Here is a 10,312-nt window from a genome sequence, read left to right on the forward strand (position 1 = left end):
CTTTTTCGAATACTTCAAAAACAACCAGCATCTTTTCAAGATTTTCTCACATTTAAGATAAAAGAAGAAACCATGTAAAACCATTAACTGTTTACATGTATAAAATTTCAATATCTCGCATCCAACAGTGCATCAATGATCAAAATCCTTGAAGACTATACATGTCTGACCTTGCATTTCGTCTGATTCAAAAAAAATATTTTCGCGTAATAATATCATCAAATATTATGCATTAAAAATAAAGGTAACATCGAATAACACGTATACAACAAATCATTTTTTAAGGACTTCTAGGAGAATACTGTGAATCAAACATCACACTAGATCCGCTTACAAAAAGAGCATATAGAGTAAAAATTATATAAAGGCTTTTTCATATTTGTCAATAAACAAAATTATATGAAGTATTATGCATAAACAAAAAAAATCACATAAAAAGTTGATGCCACAAAAAAATGATGATAAAAAAATCTTACCCTGTTACATCTTCTTCCATCAAAACCAGTCACAAATTTTAAGAAACAATGCGCAACTAAAATAACGATAAACTTATAAGATGAAAAAAAAGACTTTCAGATATTTTTGATCAAAAGGAAATATTTTCAATAGTAATTCAAGACAAACAACCAAAATGCAAAAAAAAAAATTAAACCCAGTTATCGTATTGGCAAAAGGAGAGTCACTAAAGATAGTACTATACGCTAGATATCTAAACTCTTTCCTTGACGAATCCAATTGAAAGTGGTCAACTGAAACGATACAAGTAGTTTTCACAAAGTTTAATGGATAGTACTACAACACAGACGACATGAACAGCTCATATAATGAAAAACCTCTGAATGAACAACCGTTACGATTAACACAATTCGTCAAAAAGATCCTACCAGAATTTAATAGATTGTTTTATGGAATATCCATACGACCAGCCGTTTTTAGCCTTTATGAGTACAAACTTTCGACCATTAAATTTAAGTAAAAAGCAGTAACATATCTAGACGATGTTTTCATTCAATTTCAAACAAACGCAAACCAATAGAACAATAAACCAAACGCATCCACCAGTAGAACAATAATCAAACTACACGAAAAATTTATATGTATGACTTTGAATTCTGTCTGATTCATATTTTTTGTGTAACAATGTTAGCATTATCAAAATCAGATAAAACAATTAAGGATCAATATCTAATAACACGCTTACAACAATTCATCATACAAAATATCCCAATCTCATTAGGACTTCTAGGATACTCTCAATCAAATATCGTACTACATTCGCCTACAGAAACATACCATGAGTAAGTTAAATATTAAAACCTTTACAGGTTTGTCAGTCTACTTTAATAAACGAGTATTGGCTTAAGCAACCTTATCTATGACCAAAAATGGAAAATAGGTTGCTTTAATAAAAAGATCTTATTTCGAACCCATTTTTCAAATTCAAATTACGCAGCAGAAAAACAAAAACTTTAAGCTATGCTTTGCTTTCAACAGTCGCAGGTATATCAAAACGAATTTAAAAGAAAAGTTATTTTATGATTAAATTTATCGAAGGTATAAGCCACACAAAATTTCGATCAAGAAAAATTTGTAGTTAATCTTGAAAAAAATTAAGTTTTCCACCAGTAAATAAAGATCAAGAACCAAAATGCATTACAATTATAAACCTAGTTCTTATATTAGCAAAAAAGAGTCACTAAACATAGTAATCGACGCTATATATCTAACTTCAATCATTGGTAAACACATTTGTAACTGGCCAAATGATTAAATCTAAGTAATTCGCACAAATGACAATACTGAGAACAACAGTTTTTTTTTCAAAATTCATGGGTGAAAAGTTTCGACCACTAATTTTAAGCAATTTGTAATTATATGCATAACAACGTTTTCCTTCAATCACAGACAGAAACAAGAATGTATACAGTTTAGAAAATTACCAGCATACCTTACAAATAGAAAACTTGAAAACAGACGAAATTCACATTTTTTCTAAACCAGAGTTAATTTTTAGTAAAATTTACAAAAAGAAAAACAATAAGCTCCTTGAAATTTAGAATTAAAGCAATTTTGAAATTACAACCATGATCAAATAAAAAAAATTTAAAAGTTTCTTGGCATATTAAATTTCGTAAGTAGTTGTGTATGCAAAATGCAACTATATCTAAGACATTTAGAAAAGTTTACGCCATCAAAACAATTTCGAACTGCAAATTGAACACCAAAAAAGTTCTCAAGAAATAACAAACTCTTTGTGAACAAATATCAAAAACAGTTTTGGACCCAAATCAAACATTTCATAATTTGCTTGACGCCTTCAGTTTTGGTTTAGGCGCAGCACTTTTACAATCACATCCACGAACAATTAAAGCAGATTTAGGAATCTTTACACTAATGACAACTGTAGAATATGAATTTCACAAATAATATCAAAATGTCCAACAGTTTTATTTATGTACTACAAACCCATAATAATTCTCTTTACACAAAAAAACTGATCCAAATCATAAAGTATATATATTTCAACTGGTTTCAAAAAAATTCTCATATCTCCCTATAATTGGGACAGGAGGAAAAACCTTGAAATTCCAGACACACAAGGATAAAATACACCACCAGAAATTATAACACGATAAACTATGGTTGAAATTCCACATAATGTGAATTTTTTTGTGCCAAAAATGAAATGTCACCACGATTAGAATGTTATTACAAAGACAAAATTGTTCCAGACGCGAAAAACATAAACAATTTAGAAACTTTTTTACTCTAACTGGAATGCCAAAACAACCATTACCAAATAAACCTAACCGCTACAAACACATTTAAAACTACACAACGTTCTTTATGGATTAAAAATAACGTAAGAATGAAAAATCATCAAGCAATCCCACAAAAGGAGAAAAAATTTCCATTGGTACAAGAAGAAGACCTATTAAATCTTGCAGTGCCAATAGTTACAGATGAAGAAAAAAAGAATCAATAAAAATTTCTATTTGGAGACTCCGTCGATAATATTTTTTTCACAAATTCCGAAACGCAAAACTTTTACGATGTACACTCCAACTGACAACCACTTTACTTCAAAAATATCAAAACTTAGGCCCTGTTATCAGACAAATGGAAACATGGCATAAATACAAAAACAAAGCCTATCAAAGCTGATTTTACTATAATGGGGAAAAAAACCGTTCTACAATAATTCCGAACCATCAATAAAACCTCCATTAATGGAAACACACAAAATTTAGATTTATAATATCCCGAAACTAAAGTACACTGTTTATCATTGAGGTCAAAAAGAAGCTTTTTATAAAACCCACCCTTTAAATATTGAAGAACATATTGTTTCAGCAAAATTATATGATGATTTCATACAAATGATTTAGTTCCCGATTGCACCAATTTGGATTAAAGTACTTTGTAATGACTTTCTTACATGTCAAATAATCAAACACTTTCCTGATCAAAACTAAAAATCTGAGAAACGAGAATTTTAATAACAAAGACTATATATTTCAATCGCCGAAAGTTATTCGACACGAAAGGCTTATATCACCATCCCCGACGGCAATTCTTTTACTTTGGTAATTGTAGCCGCTTTACACACAATGTAGCTTTAAACCCAGTCCCACTTGTATTGCTTATTGTATATGAACAACACTTTATGAGCATATCTAAGTATCTAAGTTCTGATGACCTGAAATCCTTGGAACAGATAATGGCACTGGAATAATAAACAAAGAAAATATAACGATATGCCACTTATAAAATTCAAAACTTGAACAGAAAAATTCACAAGATACAGGGATAATTGGACATGTCGTTGGCATAAATCGTTCATTACATGAGTATTTGAGATGTTTTATAAACGAAAATGACAAAAAACACGGAATCGTCAAAGCATACAATTCACAAATTACTGCAAGTTTTGATTTTTAATTTATTACCATGCGAACTGGTTTTCAAACCAAAACATTGTAGACCAAAAGTCTTCACTGCAAATGCATCCAAAAATACACAAGGATATTGGAAACTATCAAGAGATTCAGTATGTTATAATTTAACAACTCATAAACACTATGACGAAAAATTTAGCTAAACTCGAAACTTAGCCCATGGTACTTATATCGAATGTGTTGTAAATAAAAATAAAAAGCATATTGAAATATTTGAAAGATAAAGCCAGAAGACAACTTTAATTCCCTAACATTAGTTTTTCCATCCATAAAGGAATGTCGAAAAAACTCAACAACTCTAAAAAGGTTCTTACCTGAACAGCCAACTGAAATTACATTGAAGTTTTGTGATCTAGTTAAAGAAAAATTAATTAACATCGAAATAATCTCTTACCCTACCATCCAAAAAATACGCTTTTATAACTTCACATCATTGAAGCATCATCGGAAACAAATTAACAAATAAAACAAACTTCTCCCAAAAACCAACCAAACTAGAACAAAACAAAAAATTAACCACACAAAAAGAAAACAAATGAAAAAATGAAACAAACCTCCCGAAAACCAACTAAACTAGAACAAAACCAAAAATTAACCACACAAAAAGAAAACTACAACACTCATAGACTGAACCCATCAATGCAAGAAAAAACCAAAATTTGCGAGAAAAAAACTCAAACCAGAAACAAAAGAAAAATATACACTTCTTCAACCTACATATCCAACCTAGAAAAACAGTCAAGCACTCTTTCCAAAGTCGAAAGTTTTGAAAAGCGAAAAAATCCACGACACATCTAGAGAAAAAAGATAGAAAATATTTCTCATATAGTTGATATTCAAATAAATATTAAAACCTTATTAAAAATTCTCATGGTTCAATACAATTTTTCTAATTGAATATATTGAAACATTAAACAGTTCCTCTTCTCATTTGATATTTGATAGAAATTCAGAAAAAGATTCGGATCACTCACAGCATAGATTTTTCTAACAAATTTTCCTTGACCGCCACCGCTCGTTTCAAAAACTCCATATTATTTGAAACTAGAACTATAACTCCAACCCTTAAAACTACAGATCAACACTAAACCTATGATTCATATATGATGACAAAAAGAAAAAAATTAAAATATCATGTCAAATTTAAATTCCTCCGAACCAGCCTCAGAAAAACCAACAAAGTAGTGTAAATTCTACTTCTAAAACTTTCAAAAAACATTGCCGAATTAGCTTCAACTAAAATATTATCAAAATATCTTTGCCTTAAACCAAGATATCTCACAAAAACCACTGTTGAACCATTGAAAAAACAAGAAGCTTTAAACTAATGCCAAAACCTTCTGAATATCCATTACCACTACCTATCAATTTCAAACCACCTCATTGAAACCCAATAAATAAACTCAATTTGCCTCAGGGAAATTAAGGTTCTTAGGTCTTCTCGGGTAAATCAAATTGTCTACTGAACGAAACATCCTCTGTATCGACTCCTCTTGGAATCTCAGTTTCGTTGTTGAAAATTTTATAAATCTTTCCATTTTTCTTTTTATTCATACTCTAGATCTTTTTATAGTGAATTTTTGAATCTTTTGAAAAAGTTTTCAATTTTTTGTTATTTTTTTACAATATTTATAGATTACCAAAATCATTGACTACCTTACCAGGTGAGATTATACCGTAAAAATAAATTTCTTTGAAACTGTGAGCTATCTTAATGAAAAAGAACTATTAATTCTTTTTACACTATTCCTAATCCTAATAGCATCTTTAAACCTATATTTTTTCAGTTTTTGGGAAAAACATTAGTTGTATTTGAAATAGCCATCATCATGCTTTTGTTTTTTTTTCAAAGACTACAACCAAAAAACGTTTAACTCATAAAACAGAAGCTCAACAAAAATCAAAATTCAAAACTGCTGGTCACAATTTCAACCCAAACGTCCACCTTCCAAACAATCCAGTTACAGATACACCTGAAACTCTATCAGATACATCATCATCTTCTCTTCCGTCAACACTATCTCTAGATTCCGCACCTTCTGTTTCAAATAATATCAAAATGCAAAAAGTTCCCACCACAACTACAACAAACTCTAAATAAAATTTATCAGGAAATGCAAATTACAAACAGGTCATTAAGACGTGACTGGAACTCCTCTAAGCAGACACAATTCGGGTATCAAACAAGCTTATAGTTGGTCAATAAAACTATAGACATATAGACATAAAACTCATCAACACATGCAAGATCATAAATTGCAATAATTAGCACTACAAGAAAAAACATATTTTGATTCAAAATCACAACAAAAAAAAAACGTTACACACCATCTACCCTCACTCTCTCAACCAGATATAAGAGTGCAAACACTAATTACCTCTTTCATTTGTTCCGAATAAATAAACAAAAACGATAAATACACCATAAAACAATATGTTATACTTCTTTTTACAATCCACTTTGAGGATATTTGTACACATTTAAGTTTTTTTAAAAAAAAAGTCTCTTTTACCTTGTAGCAAACTCAAAATCAAAACCTACAGACAACCCATCACCACGAACAGGACTACAAGATCTTTGAGTAACGCATCAGGATTGTGAAGGCGACCAAAAAAATGTTAATTAAAAAATCAATAAATCAATTCGAATGAGAACCACAAGCAATATAAATAAAAAATGCAATCGCAACCCTCTAATAAGAAGCCACATCTACATCACTTGTAGACTGGAATTTCATAGAAAAAGTTCAGAAAAGAAAATACATTGATTACAAGTATGAAACGAAAAAAAAAATTGACTCGAGCACGAATCATACTAACAAAGCAAAATTGAATGTCTTTTAGATCTCAACCATGACAATTAGGAACACCGATTACAACACGCCTTAATGTAGTTTAAAAATAGAAAAGTAGAAACCTTGAAAATTTTCACAGTTTCCCAAATTCAAAACAACAACAAACAACAACAATTACAAAACAGCCAATAATTGATACAGTTGGAAAATAAATATCCCTACCACGGCATAACTGAAAACTAGTCTAGATCTTTACGATAAAATTTGAATGACTCGCATTGGTTTCATCGATCCCTCAAAATTTAAAGGTAGTAAAAATTACAGGATATCAAAAATAAGGTTTTTCGATTAGAAAATACACTAAGAGCAAATTCAACTCACATAAGAATTGAAGCATAACACAATTATTTATCAAAAAGTTCGTTTACAAAGTAAAAATGATCAATGGTGTTGTGATTTGACTCGCCCACAAGTAAAAATTGTTTGGTTTCCCGAAGGTACTTGGAAAACCGCTCAAGTAGCAAAAATTCAAGCACAAATGATGAGTTTTGATCAAATTTTTAAATGAAATAAATCAATACTATTTAATAAATTAAACAAACACAAAAGAAAAATTCAAGGCGATCCTTATCAAAAAAATCACAAAATAGCCACAAGATAGTAGAAATTAATCCCAAAAAAGATAAATATTACATGTGAACATCATACCGTAGATTTATGCCAGCACTAAGGAAGTTTTCATTAAAAGTATTCGCGCAATACCTAGAAATCCAAATTTTGATTTCCGCTCAATTGTTATATACTCAAAAACAGACATTGAATATATTTTTTGAACACAACCGTTAGAAAAACTACGCACAAAATTGAATACAATCCAACGTCATTCAATAGATCAAACTTCCGAAAACTAGCTGAAGCAGCAGGATTTCCAGACATCTTCACAAAAATTTACAATGGATAATTTAAAGATATCAAAAAACATTTATATGCGTTCATTGATTTTCACTTCCTAAAGTGATATATAATACCTGTGCCAGCCATACACAAGTTAATCGACGAGCGAATGTAGCCCGAATACTCTTCGCAGGTTTTTTTTTAGAAAATTTTCAACTTCTCTGAATGAAATCTTACTAGACGCACAAATCAATTAATACAGTGAAAAAAAAGGTAGAAAACCCAGTACAAATGACGAACCATAAAACACAACACATACACTAACAGCACCATTATATATACATAGGTTAGAAAATCTAAATCAGTTACAAATTTTAAATCTAAAAAAGAGAGGAAAAACTTTTCCCTAAGAACACAATATAATCATAAACATGACAAAATTGGATCCAAGTTGCTCATATCATAAATCACCCACCAATTACGTAGAATGTATACAAGAAGATATTTGAACAACCTCATAATTAGTTTTTAATTAAGTTTTTTTTTCTCAAAAGGACAATGGTCTTAGCCAACGAGCAGCCGACAATTTGGATCCCTCAATCAATCTTTTTCTGACCCTCCTGTGTTTCGCCACTTAAGTGATCCGATGATAACCCACAACTAACAGAGAAAACTTTCATAAAGTCAGACTACGTTTTTGACATCCAACGCACTGGAAATCAAGTGGATCACGTCATTGACCACGCAAAAAAAAGCTTACGAATCGCGTTTAGTCTGCTGTGATAAATTTTAACTAACCTTAAATTAGTTTTTAGTCCCATAAAACTCACAATTAAGCAATATACCGATATATTGAATGCAATAAATTTATAAAACAATGCAATAAGTCATACAATTGAGTCGTAAATTACTCCTTATGAGTGAGTTTTTTATTCCTCCTCAAATCGTTGGTCCAGTGTCTACTTTTGAATAACCTGTTTAAACTTTTTGATAAATTTGCATAACATTTTATAATAAATAAGTGGAATTCAAGTATTCAAATATCGCAAACTGCTGATAACAACAGTAACCAGCTTTCATAGCTTTCAGACTTTCCTTTCGCCCTACCCAACGCAGCTTAACAACCAACGCATCTTATTTAACACCACCTAACTAACACACCATTTGACCTAACTACCAACTAACTACCAACATGTTGAAACCAAACCCCCATTTTAACTGAGACCACATGCAACTTTAGTAAGCTCAAGATTTCAAGATTAACACAAACCACAGCTAAACCATTTCCAAAATATGGGCTCAACCACAAAAAACAATTGACAAAACACCAAGTATATGAAAAGAAAAAATTATAATCAATAGAATCCTTTACTCAAAAAACCAATTCAGTTATACTCGGACACTCAGACACATTGCTCACTGTTTTTGCTAGGAGTGGCTTCAGCTTGAGCAACTCTTTAAAAAACCAAAATAAGATCAAAGCTTCTGCAAGAACAACTCACTAATTCGTTGGTTAAACTGAAATAAAAAAAAATTAATTAAAAAACTTGTAAAAAGTTTTGTAGCCTTCAATTTACGAGCAGCAAAAGACAGATGATGACAATTCGACTTTGGAATGGCAAATTCATTGGTTTTGCTTGCCGCACTATCAACCATCTCTGGAGACAAAATATGGAATTGACAAACGAAGAAAAGATATCCATTCAAACAGAACAATGATCAAATCGTCGTCAAGCTCTAAATACGTACGTGTCTCTTTTCACTTGACACTTCTCTCAGAAAAGCCAACCTTTCATCTTCCACGTAGTATCGCTCGAACTTTGAACTCGACTTCCTACAATCACTTTTCTGCACATCACTTCAACGTCTTCGGATCCACGTTAAATCCTCATCATCATATGTGTTTTGCAGGCACTAAAAGCAACTCTCCTACAAACTCAGAAAACATTACCATATGAAAGAGCTCAGAAGTTCAAGACTTCTCTAGACCCTGGATGGGTGGAACCAGATTGAAACTAGGTGGTCAAATTTTTATTTTGTTTCCGTGTAAAATATTTATACTAACAAATCATGATCCATGTCTAAATCTTACTCTAAATTTGTGAACTTAAAACCCTAATGGTTCAGTGAACTGATAATAAAATTTGAAATCAGTTGCTTTCCTCTCTCCTCTAACTTCGCAGTAAACCAGTACTTCTCCAGATCTATTGATAGTAGAAAAAAAAGTAAGAATAGGATTGGTATTAGACTAAGGAGTTTCAAGAACCTATCCAAACAAAAATAGATAACAATTCTAGCATATGGTGTACATTATTCAAAAATACTCTATGAGAAGGCCACCCTTGACGTAAACCTAAAATCCAGACTAATTTCCAAAATCCAACCTGAATTATTGGAAATTTCATGAATAAGATGATATCTGTTCTTTTATTTTGGTAACTGAGATCAAATTCTTCTGACTGTTGTTAATACAGAAATAAAGAATTTCTGGGTCGGCCTTGCTTTTTTCAACAACGTTTGCACTCAATTGATTACCATACTGAAATTTTCATTCGTTGTTTTGTCGAAACACAAATGTTGGTAGTTTGTTTAGTTGGTCAAATATCAACTCATGCCGCTCAATCGTGTGGCGGTTTATTTGATTGTAAAACATATGTTACTGCT

The sequence above is a fragment of the Symsagittifera roscoffensis genome, chromosome 6 (genome assembly GCF_963678635.1).
Source record: "Symsagittifera roscoffensis chromosome 6, txSymRosc1.1, whole genome shotgun sequence".
NCBI classification, from domain to species: Eukaryota; Metazoa; Xenacoelomorpha; order Acoela; family Convolutidae; genus Symsagittifera; species Symsagittifera roscoffensis.